We start from the raw sequence: 17,528 nt of genomic DNA on the forward strand, positions 1-17,528 counted from the left end.
ACCTAAACCTGGTGGACTTCTTTGAAACAGTTACCAAGGCTATAGATGAGGGAATGGTGGTCCACACAGCCTATCTAGACCTCGCAAAGGTCTTCGACACCATTCCCCACTCAGGTATTATAGACAAGCTTACCAGCCTGAACATAAACCCCTACATTACGAGATGGGTTGCTAACTGGCTCACGGACAGAACCCACATGATAAGAGTTGCAGGAGCTAGGTCTGACTCTAAACTGGCTACAAGTGGTGTACCCCAGGGCTCAGTACTAGGACCCCTCCTTTTCAGCATATACTTCTCAGAGGTACAGGCAAGCACAGGAGGACGATGGCTGACCAAGTTCTCAGATGACTGCAAACTAGAGGCTATAACTGACTCTCTGGCTGACACAGGTATCCTCCAAAAGGGTCTCACTGAGACAGATATCTGGTATCAAAACCATGGCCTTAAGCTAAATGCCAAGAAGTGCATAGTCATCCCCTTTGGAAAAAACAAAGTACCCACAAACTACCACATAGGTGGTAGCCCCCTAAATACGGAAGACATAATAAGGGATCTGGGGACCCAAGTAGATAGTAACCTCTCCTTTGATAATCACATTGCCAAAGTGGTTAGAAAATCCTTCTATGTGGCCCACCTAATCACAAAAGGGGTTGCATCCAGATCGAAGGAGGTCATTGGGCCCCTCAACGCATCACTCATCAAACCCATCATAGAGTACAATGCCCCATTTGGGATGTACCTTACAAGACACCTGCAACAACTGGAAAGACCACAAAATTACCTCACCAGGTGGATCACTGGTCTCAAGCAGTTGCCTATGCAGCTCGACTAAAGAAACTCCAGCTGTACTCATTTGCATACTGCCTACTCAGAGGTGGTCTCTGCCTGACATACAAGGCCATGTCCAACCCAGAATTTATGGACATGCTCCACCTAAAGTAAACCATATCCCCTCGAGCCACATGCTCCAGGGATCTAAACCTCACCACAACAATAAGTAGGACGTGCTGGAGGGATAGATTCCTGTCCCAGAGACTTCCCATGCTCTAGAACAAGATTCCAATCTACATTAGGCAGAGCTCCTTGCTAGCCCTCTCCGAAAGAAACCTTGACGAGTGGATGGGAAAAAGAAAGTTTACCCCAGGGATCACTTCAATGGCTCTGTTGGACAGAAGCACAGGGAACTAATCTAAGGGGGCAGCAAAAGCCAACACATTACAGCTAGGCTTATAAATGCCTTCGGGCAGATATCCTAGTACCTACCTATGAACCTATAGTAGTATAAATACCACCTCAGTTCTCCCTTGATGTGGCTATCAGCCTAATGGAACTAACTCATTCAAAGGGTATAAAAAAATTCTTCAGAAATTTTGCATGCCCACTGCCTAGGGTCTGCATTATACCTCTCAATCAAGAGAAAGGCAAGGCCTAAAATCAGGGGCAGATTTTATTTATTGGTCTTAAAAACTTAGTTTTTATGGGAAAGAAAGTTTAGTGTTGGCATGTATTTTTTGAAAGGATATGCAGCTTGAAACTGAAATGTTTTATAATAACCAGATGAGGAGCAGAGCAAAAATATAATTGGCACTGCATTTCCTGAAGGTTATGTGTGACTGATGCAACAAATTGCTCCAGTGTTAAAGTTAGCAGAACAATGCATTTTGCATTAGCATACATTTCCAGATGATTATAAAGTCTGAAAAACAAATGTCGGACTGCAGTCTACAATTACTTTCTGGAAAGCGACACAAGTAAAAAGTGATACTGTTCAAAACAGGGGCTAGTTGAAAATTTTGTTATTTGATGATCTACCATGGATGTTACATTCAATAAGAATTTTTGCAATAGACTCTTTCAATATGGGACATTGGAGAGCATGAAAACAAAATCAAAATGTTCTTTACAACGAACTTAGACATGTTTAAGGTGTCATACAGTGAAAAAAATCTAACTTTGCTAGTTTTTCTTGTAGTTTTTTACTACCATTCTATGACTTTTTTTACTTTTCAGTTTGGATGTTAATTGGGATATTTTGCAAACACCTAAATGGCTATTGATATCAGCTGGATATAAAGACCCTGTGTTTGTAAAGTGTAGCAAAACAGCATAATGGTCAACTCCAGATAACTCAGTCTTTACTATTTGTCATGCCTCACTTTCAATGCATTTTCCAATGGAAACTGTTTAACTACTTGATACTAAGCATCTCCCATCTTGTGTCAGAGCTGCTCCCAAGAAGTCAGCTTTATTTACTTCACTTTCCATGCCTTCAATACATACTTCACTGCACTACTGTCTTACTGTATTCAGTGGGCAATAAAATCTTCAATCAACTTTCCATATCAAGCATGCTGAATGCCTGATTTAGCATCTGCATCAACATACAGATGTTCTGCCATTTACTCAAAGTAAATGGAATATCACATGCCAATGATGGCAACAGTTCTCATGTTGCAACGTGATGGCATGTTCAGCAAATATAAAACTACATTTGTGAAGCTTCATAGCAATTGTGAAGATATGGTACATTTGACTCTCCTAATTATAGGTATATAGGTTGTTAGCCTTAATGCTAAGGGGCCATCAAGAATCTCAGCCCTATCACCCAATACTAGTGGGACACTAATGTCACAATTAAGTAAACATCCCCCATTATGGCATGGGTGAAAGTTTGTGGTCTTCCATTCAGTAGTTCTGATTGGTTTTAAAGGTTGCTGTGGAATTTCACTGCTTGATATATAAAGACTGCTTATTCTGGAAATGGAGGTGCACAGGTTTACATACCAATCATGCTGTTTGGTGTGTTTGATATTCTAATATAGGTTTAGGTCTACAGAACTGGTATTTGCTTTAAAATGATTCTATTTAGGGTGGATAAGGTCTTAGAATACTGCGTTGTTCATAAGCAAGGATCACCCCTGAGGAGGCTTTGTGAAATAAAGTGTATGGACTTAGCTTTCACTTGGTCTAGTGAGGAAATTTGGTTGCATTTTAAGAAGGTTTAATTGTTTAGTCAGGTACATGCTGAATCAGGCATTATATTCAATGATGACCCTAATAAGGAAGGAATCATTAGACCATGGCGGGATAATACAAAGGATATGTTTACAACTAAAGCATTTTCTAACCACCACAGAGGCAAGGGGGTCAGTAAAGAGTCTGTTATCAATATAACCAGCCAAGTTTATGACTGGTCTAGATTTAAGAGGATTACATATGGGTTTTGTATATTGCCAACAGGGTCTGTGAAATATTTTAACAAAGCATCTTGTGAATTTAAAGCATACATTGCTAAAAATTTTTATTTGTGAAATCATAATTAGGACATGCTATTATTCACATAGTGGCTAGATTAGTGGTTATTTGACTTGCAAACCTTAATACCCTGAAAAAATGAAAAGGTAGACACTGAAGGTTTTTAGGTTAAACACAGAGTCAAATTCAAAATGAAACTAAAACAACATTGTTTAGAAAAGCTCAGCAAGTATATAGTCAAAGGATATTTATTTGGAAATATCTATTTTAGTAACGTCTATAAGATTCATAGAATTCGAGTGGCGTTTGAAAGACATGCGTGGATGGGCGTGCCTTCGCTTTAGGTTGGGCATCAAGCTGGCACCTCAGCACCGGAAAAATCTACTGCCAATCATTAGCAGACCGGAGTTCCGCTGTGGCGACCCCTAACCGGGAAAAGCCGAAAGAAGAAGAACAACTAAACTAAGTATTTGCTTTTTGGGATTTTTTCATAACATCTACTTAATTATTGTGTTACTCTTACTTAACTGAATTTCACTATTTCGACATACATCATTATTAATTTACCAAAAAATTACTTAAATTTACTATGGTATTTGTTGTGGCTAATATCACTTTCAGTGGGATTGTTTCCTAGTTTACAACAATGCACATGCCAGCTATGCCATAAAAAGGGACTGTGACTTGTCATGGGCATCCAAGCATCTCTTTCAGGCATATGCTGAAAAAACAACTTGTACTGCTGTATGCTGCATGGGAATTACTTGTTTCTACTACCCCATCCACAGCAAAATAAAGTGCAACTGAATGCATAGTGCTGTCTTTTTATACATAATATTAGAAGATCTACGGTGGTGCAGTGGTTAGAATTGTCACTTCATAGCAAGAGGTTCTCCGGTTTGATCCTCAGCTGGGGTTCCTTCTATGCGGAGTCCTCCCTGTGATTGTGTGGGTTTCCTCTGGGTGCTCCCGTTTCCTCCCACATCTCAAAGACATGCTGCAGGTGGATTGGACACTCTAAATTTGCCCTAGGTATGTGTGTCTGCCTTCTGTGGAAGGTTGGGCGCCAGGCTGGCAACTCGACACCGTAGAACTCCATTGCCAATCATGAGTGGACAAGGTGATCCGCTGTGGCAACTCCTAACCGGGAAAAGCCAAAAGAAGAAGATATGGTGATCTTTCATCATTCCCCAAACCCAGTGTCCCACTTTCCTGCTCCCACTCCAGTAATCAACTAACCAGACTGCGCCTCCCCTTTTACAGATTTCTGGATCCGCTACTGACTAGTTGCATACTGCAAATAATAAACCATAACAGATATTGTTTGTTGACTTCACAGATATTTCAACACACTAACAATGTATTGTGTACACCTGCGTTCTATGTAGTAATGTGTAGTTTACCTAGTATCTCTGCCATACTTGAATGTCATGCATGCATGTTCAACTGTCACTGCAGTCAAGTATAAAACTGTACCACTATTACCAGGTCATATTTTGGTGCCAAGTAAGCTCTAGGGAAATGTCCATCAGTCAATAATCATCAGTGACTCAATATCTCAATTTGCTAAATTCTGTATAAAGTACATTTTTGCCACACACAGACCAGGGTTCGAATCCAGTGCTATATAGATCTAAATATTACAGTATCAGTCATGTAATGTTTACAGATATTCTCTCCACAGGAACTACAGGTAAATGGGTGAGGTATCCCATATTATGAGTAAATTATTATGTGTTTAGATGTCAGAGACGGTTGCAATCATTTACAGGAATGTGAAAATGCAGCATAAAATAAAGGAAATAAGTATAATAATAATAAAACAAAATAAAATAAAATAAATAAAATGTGCAAACTTTGCTACAGCTGCAGGACTGGAGTGTCTGTTAAAGGTCACTGCAGTCAATTAATACATTTGATGCAGATGTCCTTTGCAGTCACTGCTATTGGGTTCTATCCCCATGCTTGTCAAGCAAGGCGTGATAGTTGTTTACTCTCTGTACTGTACACACTGTCACGGAATGTAATTACTGTTGCATAATCCCCCTGTCACAGATGTATCATTGACATGATTATGTAAATAACAAAGTAACACTACATCAGCCCACAGTACACCTTGGTAGTTATATACAATAATATAAGTTATATGATGTGCAAGTGTTCTGTGTATTTGTGTACCTTCAGTTCTTACAGCTTAGCTTATACTGTCCCATGCAGATAGCTTGAGAGGTATGTTCATGCTAAAGCAGCTATAGAGCACTTTTACACATAAAGAAAGGACAGACTTGTAGAATAGGTAGCTGCAGTGTTGTCAACTATATAGCCTATAATGATTATTAATGGACTGTATTTCTTTCTATCCCCACCCCTTATTTATTTATTTTATTTTATTTTACATTTGTTTATTGTCGTTATTCATTGGTTATGGTTTACTATTAAAATATATTGTTCCATAAACATTATTTTGAGACATCTGTTTTATTATTATTATGTATTACAATGGTTGCATATTAGCATATCTTGTTGAATTACCTATTCTGTTTGCCTTATGCCATAACTGTTCCTGGCATGCTGTTAATTTACTGACTGTTCTGTTATTTATTGTTGTGTTTCACATAATAGGCATTGAAATGTAATGGGATTATTTCCAATGTGGTAAAATAACAAAAAAGCAAGCAGACTGTAAGTACTCCAAACCACACTATTTATTGTATTGGCTGTTCAAAAGATGTATTATGTATTGCTTAATAGCCTTTGTGTGAGGGTGAGCCCAACACTTAATACAGGCACAAGATTTATTGTTACCTATTCTATGCATTCCAAAAACATTAGGGACATTCTTCTTAAGAATTGGACCATAAATTTGGAAGACAATGGTCTTAATAAAATATTGGAAGCAGCCCCATAATTTATGTATAGGAGGAGACCCAATATGAAATGCCAGTTAGAGAAACAGAGAAAAATATGTACGGGTAGTTTTGGTATGACAAAATGTGGTAGTTGCCCTCAGTGTGAATTTATTAAGACAGGCAATAAACTTTGTATTAGGGATAGAACATACAATATAGAAGGCAAATTTAACTGTGACACCAAAGGGGTAGTCTATGTAGCCTTATGTGAGGGGTGCGCATTATACTACATTGGCAAAACCAAAAGAAAAATAAAACAAAGGATATACGAACACCAGTACAGCATATACAAACAGATTACTACAAATGCGTTGGCAAAACACATTTTAGATTACCCCACTCACAAGTTTGTGGTTGCAGTAATACAACAGTTAGAACATAATATATGAGGAGGTCCATGGGAACTTAAACTTGGGGAATGTGAGCTTATTTGGCAAGTTTGCACATTGGCCCACATACCTCCTGGCATTAACGAATATGTATCAATCAAATGCCTTTTAAAGCTTAAAGCACTTGCTAGGTAGTATCTATAGCTTGTGCACCAGCACTTCAGCTTTTCTAACTAAGTGTTTAAGTATATTCTGTATGCCTTTCTACAGTAAGTGTCACACTGGCCTTGTTTGCCCACCTACAGTCAGTGTCATATTGACCATAAGGTTGCATTTATATATACTTGTCTACTGGACCATGTTTTTTGGTCTTTTATTCACACACACACACACACATATATATATATATATATATATATATATACACATATATATATATATATATATATATATATATATATATATATATATATATTCATGTACATAAGTTGCATTTTTAAATGTAGGAATAATTAAGTAAAACTCATTCAAGTTTTAATTTTTACTTTATAACCACCTACACTTGTATCAACTATGTGTTTAGCTCCCCTAGTATTTTAGCTGAAAGGGAATTATACCTTGTTAATTTTTAATGTTTAACATATATATTTTTATTATATGCATGTATTTATGTATAGGTTTCTGATATGTTTTGTATATGGTTTTAAGTATACATATTGTAAATGGAGAAGATATCTTGTATTACTTGAATTGTTTACTGCTGCCACAATGGAGCTAGATGTTTTTATAACCCTACATGAATTAGTGAATGTAATTTACTGATGGTTAATTTGTGATTGATTTAATTGCATCCACTTTTAAATATATAAAGTGGTTAATTGTTGTCTTTTCTTTTGTCTGATGAAGCTGGAGCATTGTCTCTGACGAAAGCGCTCACAATAAATAGTGTGGTTTGGAGTACTTACAGCCTGCTTGCTTTTTTTGTTATTTTACCAGTTTGTTCTTTTTTGGAGTTCTTTCATTGTTTTCTGCATGGCAAATGGTGTTGGTGCACCATCACAGTCTCTATTTTCAAAAGACAACAGTATGGCAAGTTCATCAACCTCTGAGGCGAAAGCCATTGGTAATCATACTGCCTTGGTGCAGGAGCTACTCAACAAGGATGATACCTTAACACAAACAAAACAAAACACGTACAACACATAGCTCACAAAGCCAGTGTGCTGAACAGTCACAGCCCTTAAGGCTAAACAACACACCTGATACACTTGTAATAGGTGACTCTATCGTCAGGCACACTGACGTCCCGCTCACCAGGCTGAACAAGGAGAAGGTCATGGTGAGCTGCCTGTCGGGCGCTAGCATCCTCCACATAATACAAGCACTCAGGTCACTCCAAGGCAAGTACAAATATGACTCAGTCATTGTCCATGCTGGTGTGAATGACCTGAGATGTACCTCCCTGGACTACATGAAAAGAGACATAGAGGAGCTCTCTGAGCATGTAGCTCAGGCCGGTATGACCCTGACCTTGAGTAGCATCTTACCCTCACCAAGAATGATGCCACAATATGAAGATAAGATGATCAATTTCAACAACTGGCTTAAGTATTGGTGTCATTCAAAGGGGATCCAATGCCTGTCAGCCTGGGATGACATGCTCGACAAGCCACGATGCTTCGCTAGGGACAGCTTGCACCTGTCACCCCTGGGCTTTCGGATATTGGCAAAGGCTCTTGCCACCCCCATACTGCCTTTTTTAGGCAAGGCTCAAAAGATAAACCCACATCCATAGGTATCACAAGGGATAAGAAATTAAGAGTAATGCTACTCAACGCCAGAAGTCTAAACCTCAAGATGCATGCACTCGAAACTCTCCTTAGCATGGAGAACATTGATATCTGTGCAGTAACAGAAACCTGGTTCAAGGCTCCCGAGAGCACCCCAGCACTACCAGGTTATACCTCATACCATGCTTTTTGGCCCCAAAACATGGACTGAACCACAAAAGGAGGGGGAGTATCAATATTCGTCAAAAATACCCACACCTCCAGGTTGGTGGCACAGCACGAAACATCAGAGACTATCCATGTGCAACTAACAGTGGGTAAAACTGCCTTCCAGTTTATAGCCTGCTACAGACCACCCTCCCAAACCCAGGAACCCCACTCGGCCTTCCTGAGAACACTGGAAAATATGAAGGTCTCTCCAAACACCATTATATTGGGCAACTTCAACTACCCCAACATAGACTGGGAGCATTACTCTAGCTCCAACACCCTAGCCCAAAGGTTCCTAGAATTTATAAACTCAAATGCTATGGAACAACTTGTTACCACTCCCACAAGAGGGGAAAGCATACTGGACCTGATCATCACCACCATGGGGGCTCTATGCTCCAGACCAGAAGTGTATCCCTCACTGGTAAGATCAGACCATAAACTAATCTCACTGCATATTCACATCCCGACCCCACTCCCTGCCCAGAAAACCACAGTGAAAAACTTCTCTAAAGCAAATTTCACACTCCTCAAAATTGAGGTGGAATCCTTCAAAGCCCCTGGGCCTGTGGAAAATATGGCCCAGACCACAGAATCATTTATAAACGCATTCTATGAACACCTTCAGGAATGCATGGATCATGCAATCCCAAATAAAACCAAGACCCAATCCTCCAAAGGCAGGTGTCCTGTCTGGTGGATCCCAGCCATAAACAAACTATACAATAGAAGGAGGAAGCTACTACATGATAGAGCAAAATCCCAAAAAGGGAAGGCATCTCTGATCAGTATTAGCAAAAAACTATGGGCACTCATAAAATTGTCTAAGGCCAGCTTCGAGAGAAAAATTGTACAGGACACTAAGGATAATCACAAGGTTTTCTTTAGTTATGTTAGGAACCTGGGTGGGAATTCCCAGATATGCTCAGAATTCGTCCAAAATGACAAAAAATACACCAAACCCACAGACATTGCCAACATCCTATCTGACAGGTTCAGCGCAAACTTCTCCCCCCCTCCCCACCAAAAGGGCAAATATCTATCCCAGCAGAGTGCTGCCCCCCTGACATCTCAGATGCTCAGGTAAGAGCCACCCTCTCCAAAGCAAAAAACACAGCATCAATGGGACCAGACAGTGTCCCGAGCTGCGTCCTACATGAACTCCAAGAAGAGCTAAACCGAAACATAAAACTGCTGTTCAATCTCAGCCTTACTACAGGATATGTACCCAAAGAGTGGCGGACAGCAACAGTGGTCCTTCTCCACAAAGGTGGTGCCTCAACGGATCCTGAAATCTATCGCCCCTTAAGCCTGAATAGCTTGGTCTGCAAAGCTATGGAAAGGATCATCAGGGACCTCATAAATAAAGATATTGGGGACCTACAGACACTGGATCCTACCCAGTTTGGCTTTGTTAAGGGCAGATCCTGCCTCTTAAACCTGGTTGATTTCTTTGAAACAGTCACCAAGGCCATTGACGAGGGGAAGGTGGTCTACGTAGCCTACCTGGACCTCGCAAAATCCTTTGATACAATACCCCACTCGGGCATTATAGATAAGCTCACCAGCTTAAATATAAACCCCTATGTCACTAGATGGGTTGCAAATTGGCTCAAGGACAGAACTCACATGGTTAGAATTGCTGGAGCCATGTCGGACTCCAAACCAGTTACAAGTGGCGTCCCGCAAGGCTCAGTCCTAGGACCTCTCTTGTTCGGTATATATTTCTTGGAGGTACAGGCCAACACGGAAGGACTGTGGTTGACCAAGTTTGCAGATGACTGCAAACTAGGCGCCATAATCGACTCTCCAGCTGACACAAGCATCCTCCAAAAGGGCCTCATAGAAACAGACAACTGGTGCCAGAGCCATGGCCTCAAGCTAAATGCCAAAAAGTGTATAGTCACCCCCTTTGGCAAAAACAAAGTGCCCACAAATTACCACATAGGTGGTAATCCATTAAGTATGGAAGAAGTAATTAGGGACTTGGGGACCCAAGTTGATAGCAATCTCTCATTTGAAAACCACGTGGCCAAAGTGGTTAGAAAAACATTTTATATAGCCCACCTAATCATGAAGGGATTCACATCTAGATCAGGGGAGGTCATCGTGCCTCTTTACTCATCCCTCATCAGGCCCATAATTGAGTACAATGCCCCTTTTGGGATGTACCTTACCAGACACCTGCAGCAACTGGAAAGACCCCAAAAGTACCTCACCAAGAGGATCAAAGGGCTCAAACAGATGCCATATGCCACCTGGTTAAAGAAACTCTAGCTCTACTCAGTGGCATACCACCTGCTCAGAGGTGATCTGTGCCTGACGTATAAAGCCATGTCCAACCCGGAATTAATGGACCAAATCCCATCGAGCTACGTGCTCGAGAGACTTGAACCTCAGCACTGAAATAAATAGGACATGCTGGAGGGACAGATTCATAACCCAGAGGCTCCCTTCACTCTGGAATAAAATTCCAGTCCAGGTTAGGCAGAGTCCCTCATTGACTCTCTTCAAGAGGAATCTTGATGAGTGGATGGGAGATCATAGGTTTACCCCAGGTATCACTTCTGTGTCACTGTTAGTCAGAGGCACAGTATACTAACCTCGAAAAAGGGCATAGCAAAATTAATTTAAAATGGGTGGCGAAAGCCAAACACACTCTGGCTAGGCTTATAAATGCCCTAGGGCAGATAGCCTAGTATGAACCTATGAACCTATGAACACAATTGATGGATGATAGGAATATTATCGGTGGTCAAAGACCAACTGGGTCAGCAACTAACCGCCAGGGTTTAAGTGGTCAGCCCCTCATGTTCTCTGAGGTATCAACTGCAACATTGAGAACAACTTTGAAGGAGGGAAATTCAGCTAACTTTGATGACAGAAACAGCTTGTTAGCTGCCGAACAGGGACAGGCATCAAATGCTATGAGAGCTGAGGCTATTTAGGAGATGCCTCATTTTTTAACAGTGTAATTAATCCTAGTGCTCCCATTGGAACTGATAATTTGTTCCTCTATCGTAACACATCTCAATGACTTTGACCAAAAACTCTATAAATGCCATAATTTACAGTTGGAGGTGTCCTATTTTCATGAGTGCTTCTCTAAAAAGATTGTGCACAAAGGGTTACTCCAATGGCGCTATCCAGTAGGGCTGGTAAACAATTTTGTGTTCCATCAGGAACTGATCACCTTATTTGATCAGCAAGGCGTAGAGTTTCTCAAAATGTTAATTAAACATTATACCTTGAAAATTGAGTCGCTCAAGTCTGAGCTTGAAATGTTGGAGCATACTATCACTAGGGATTAAGGACTTTGCAAAGTAGAGATTTGATTATGGCAGGATTTTCTCAAGTATAGATTCCAGTCTGGCAAAAGCGGTTGAGACTAAAAAGAAGAAAACTGTAAGAGGCATTAATGATTATTCAAAGGGTTTGGCTTATCCCCCGCCCTTGGAAACCTCTAAACCTATGGTGAATGCTCATGATTCACTTGAGCAATGCCCACTTGATGACATGGACAATTTGAATTCTGCTGCCAGCATAGAGAATGTTGAACTGGACATACAAACACCTTCAGTACGGCACAGCGAGTGGATTAGGAATAATCAGCAGCAAACTAATAACCACCAACAAAGAGAGGTTGCAAATAACAACAACAATGCAAATAGGAATAATCAACAGGGATTTCAGGAGCGTCGGGGGAACCAACACAATCAATGGCAGAACATCAGGAACCAGGGACACCAAAGGAGATGCCAGAATCGGTGAAGGAGATGAATCAGGACAATTTAAAATTCCTTGTAAGTCTGGAAGGAGATTTTAAAATATTTTATTTTACTTCTCTTGACATTAATAATGACATGGTAAATATGTTTGCCAAGAGCTCTCTTTTGTACCTGACAGATTTAGTCAAAACTATCACTGATTTGAAATTATTTGTACGCAAACTTAACTTGACATGTCTTATGGGTGTCCTCACTCACTAATAACTTGAGTGTCTAGCTTATTTAACCCTCCCCTTCAAGAGTCTTTGGCTATCTTTGAAAAAGTTTGTGAGATGGACCTAAGAACTATGTTATCTAACAAGTCGAACAGCATGAATGTTAAAAATAATATTTCTTCTGATGAGTTAGATTTCATTAACTTGTTAAATTTATGCAACATCAGAGTCATGAAGCCAGACAAGGGTGGAGGTCTGGTCATTATGGACCAAACCGAATATATGAATCGAATGGAAATTTATTTAAACAGTGATGTTTATGAGCATGTCAGCCTTAATGAAGTCAATGGCGCTTATAGGAGGATGAATAGCATTGTTAATGATTTATTTCTAGAAGGGAGCATAGACATTGACACACTTCAGTATTTGACAATGCCAGCACTTATTATACCAACACTTTCTGGTTTTCCTAAAATCCACAAGAACCTGAATAACCCCCCATTCAGACCCATAGTGGATGGGAGGGAGTCTATTATGTATGCAAGTAGTAAATTTGTGGACAATAAGTTAAAACCTTATTTAAAAACTGAACCACAAATCTGCCATGACTCATGGAGTTTCCTCGAGAATATGAACAACTTAGAATTTAATGAGAATTTTATCTTCCTCATGATAGATATCAAAGATCTCTACACAGTGATACCATAAGAGTTAGGTATTGAGTGGGTTAGAGAATTCTTGCTCATGAAAGGGATGGATGGTGGAGAAATTTATGTCATCAAAACCCTTCTAGACATAGTCTTGTCTAACAATTTCCTATGATTTAATGGGCATTTTTTTCTTCAGAAAACAGGTATTGCAATAGATTCACCCTGTGGTAGCAGTTTCACCAACTGCGTGATGGCCTATTTGGAGAGAGTTTTTTGTTTAACAACACAATGTTCAAAGATTACGTGGTTTGGTATACAAGATACCAGGATGACGTGTTTCATTTGGAAAGGTGAGGCTACCAGTATAGAGTCCTTTATTGCACATATCACCACTTTAACAGAGTTTCTGGAATTTACATTCCAAGTGGGCATAGATTCCATTAACCTTTTGGACATATATCTGTTTAAAGATAGGGCGAATAGTAGATATGCGACCATCATCTATCATAAACCCACTTACTCGAAAGCTTTTTTACATTTTTCAAGCAGCCATCCTTACCATCAGAAGGAGTTTGTCAAGGGACAGGTAGTTAGGGCTGCTAGGATGGTTTTGAGTGACAATGATTACATGATAAAATGCGATTTGTTAAAATCTATGTTCCTCAAAAGAGGGTACCCACTAGGTTTTCTTAAGCACATCTTCCATGAGGTAAATACTAAAAGACATCAGGGTATTTTAGACCTATTGTACACAAAGGCTATAAAGCAATACATACTACATCTTTTGAACAGTCAATTCAAAAGAGGGTGAACCCAACACTTGATACAGGCACAAGGTTTCTTGTTACCTATTCTACGAATTCCAAAAACATTAGGGACATTCTTCTTAAGAATTGGACCATAATTTTGGAAGACATCGGTCTTAATAAAATATTGGAAGCAGCCCCACGATTTACGTATAGGAGGGGACCCAATATGAAATGTCTGTTACAGAAACAGAGAAAATTATGTAAGGGCAGTTTTGGTATGGCAAAATGTGGTAGTTGCCCTCAGTGTGAATTTATTAAGACGGGCAATAAACTTTGTATTAGGGATAGAACATACAATATAGAAGGCAAATTTAACTGTGACACCAAAGGGGTAGTCTATGTAGCCTTATGCGAGGGGTGAGCATTATACTACATTGGCAAAACCAAAACAAAAATAAAACAAAGGATATACGAACACCAAAACAGCATATACAAACAGATTACTACAAATGTGTTGGCAAAACACATTTTAGATTACCCCACTCACAAGTTTGTGTTTGCAGTAATACAACAGTTAGAGCATACTATACGAGGAGGTCCATGGGAACTTAAACTTGAGGAATGTGAGCTTAGGTGGCAAGTTTGCACATTGGCCCAAATACCTCCTGTCCTTAACGAATATGTATCAATCAAATGCCTTTTAAAGCTTGAAGCACTTGCTAGGTAGTGCCTATAGCTTGTGCACCAGCACTTCAGCTTTTCTAACTAAGTGTTTAAGTATATTCTGTATGCCTTTCTACAGTAAGTGTCACACTGGCCTTTGTTTGCCTACCTACAGTCAGTGTCATTTACCATAAGGTTGCATTTATATATACTTGTCTACTGGACCATGTTTTTTGGTCTTTTATTCACACACACACACACACACACACACACACACACACATATATATATATATATATATATATATATATATATATATATATATATATATATATATATATATATATATACACATATATATTAATGTACATAAGTTGCACTTTTAGATGTAGGAACAATTAAGTAAAAATCATTTCAGTTTTAATTTTTACTTTATAATTACCCACACTTGTATCAACTATGTGTTTAGCTCCCCTAGTATTTTAGCTGAAAGGGTATTACACCTTGTTAATTTTTAATCTTTAACGTATATATTTTTATTATATGCATGTATTTATTTATAGGTTTCTGATATGTTTTGTATATTGTTTTAAGTATACATATTGAAAATGGAGAAGATATCTTGTATTAGTTGAATTGTTTACTGCTGCCACAATGGAGTTAGATGGTTTTATAACCCTTTATGAATTAGTGAATGTAATTTATTGATGGTTAATTTGTGATTGGTTTAATTGCATCCACTTGTAAGTATATACAGTGTTTAATTGTTATCTTTTATTTTGCCTGATGAAGTTGGAGCATTGTCTCTGATGAAAACACTCACAATAAATAGTGTGGTTTGCAGTACTTACAGCCTGCTTGCTTTTTTGTTATTTTACTAGTTTGTTCTTTTTTGGAGTTCTTTCATTATTTCCAATGTCCAGGCATTCTGTTATTACTAACAATGGTTTTGTTCATAACTAACCTATATGCATTGCTTTACCTCCATAACCACAGCATGTCAGGTTTGGCCAGTTCCTGATGATCCACCTACCCTACCTCAGCCAGCCATGGCACTCAGTCCTAGCACATCTGGAACCCCAGCCAGTGGTGCCCCTCTGTTGGATCTGCACCACCTCCTGGTGGAACCACCTCAGGGGATGGGGCCTGTCTCCCCCCTGGGAGTGGTGGTGGAGGGGCAGTAGTCACCCAAGAACAACTAATGAACAGGGTGCACAGGATTGTTCATAGGAGCTATGAACATTGCCTGCACTGGATTGTGGCAGACTGGACAACCTGGTGGGGTTGGTGGCCTTGGTACCCAGCCTCCAGCACAGCCACCTTCAGGGTAGTGAAGGAGCTGTGTCAACTGCCCATGGGTGGGGATGTCGGTCACGCTGCTGCCATCTGGAGGCACATGCACTTCGGATTCAACCACACCCTCCCTATCCGAGGTGCTTATCCTTCTCATGTGTCTGCTGTCTTGTCTGTCTGCTGTCTTGTCTGTCTGAAAGTGCATCCTTTCCTACCCAACTTACCTCCCCAGACATACCTATATCCCATCCCCAACATTCCACTCTCTTCTTATTAAAAAAAAAAGAGCACCTGTCCCACAAAAAAAAAAAAATAAAATATCCTCCCATACATAGCTCTCCATTTCACATATGTCAACTGGACACAAGTAATTTGGTGTAATTGTCTTGGCAACACATTTATGTTGTCCTCATCACTCTCTATAGGGGTTGAGAGTCCAAATTCATCTACAAAATCTGTCAAAATGCACAGCTGTTGCTGTATAAGAAATGTAAAGCTATGGTTCTTTCCTACACCCATCCAGCACATCCCTACCCACCTTTCACTGTATATTTACATTGCTTGCCCCAATTTCACCACTGTTCTATCACCACCTTTTTTTTTTTTTTTTTTTTTAGCACGGGTTTGCGCACAGCTAAGAGAAGCACTGAGATGCAGCGAGTCATGCCACACTGTGCAAATCTGCTTAAAGAAGCATTAATGTGCCTTAATGATCCTATGTGTTTCTCACAGTGTTAGGCACATGTACAAAATAATTACTCCTGTAATATTTCAAACCTGAGTCCCTGTCAACTACAGCCTGCTGCACTATCCCACTAGGCCGCAAAGATTCTAATTGCAGCAGGTGTTTCCACCAATACATACTGATTGCCACTAGCAGATTGAAATCAAACCTAATGTGGAAAATGGGAGTGTACCTGGGACTCTGATGCAAAAGAATACCAGCAGACAGCCAAATAAATAATAATGGCAGTATGTGAGGCCTGTGGTAGCATGTAAATGTTCCCTTTTACCTGCTACATCTTTAAACACACCTGCTAAGGCATCAATGGTACAGTACATATGTTCACATGTAATCTTGCTGCAGAACAGCTGCCTTTGAAAGCCATGCACATCCTGATGGATGCAGACAATGTGTTTCACAGTCTATACGTATATCTGACAAATACACCTGCTGCAGCACTGACTCAGCAGCTCATTCTGTTAAATGCCTTGCATACAGAATATTTTAGTGCACACAGTCCTGGGTTCGAATCCAGTGTGTTGTATTTCAATTACATTGTTGTGAACACAGTAAATAATGACTGAGTCATGCAATTCTAATCCCCATGGGTTACTGCTACTGAATTATCTGCTACCCAGTTTTGCAAATTAAAGGGGCACATGTTGGGACACACTGCGCATATTTGTATACCCTAACTATGTGTCATCTACTACTCTGTTATTGGCACTGTTGATAGCAGATGTATCTTAAGCACATGCCTTGATTGGAGTGTAATGGGTACTGTTACCCCGGCTCTGCTGTATTGATAGGGCTGTCACAACTGCCACAGTTTCATGTACAGATTTCTGGCCTCCAAACTCTCCACACTCATGCTCATGTGTCCTGGAGCATACACGGCTGTATGTTAAGGTAGTTGCTACAGACCAACCATACCTCCCAACACCCTACAACAAGGGATCCAGACACAAGCATACATAAAGGGGGGGGTAAAAGCCCACAGATAGGTACATGT

This window comes from Protopterus annectens, chromosome 3.part0 (genome assembly GCF_019279795.1).
Source record: "Protopterus annectens isolate FY-2018-M chromosome 3.part0, PAN1.0, whole genome shotgun sequence".
Lineage (NCBI taxonomy): Eukaryota > Metazoa > Chordata > Ceratodontiformes > Protopteridae > Protopterus > Protopterus annectens.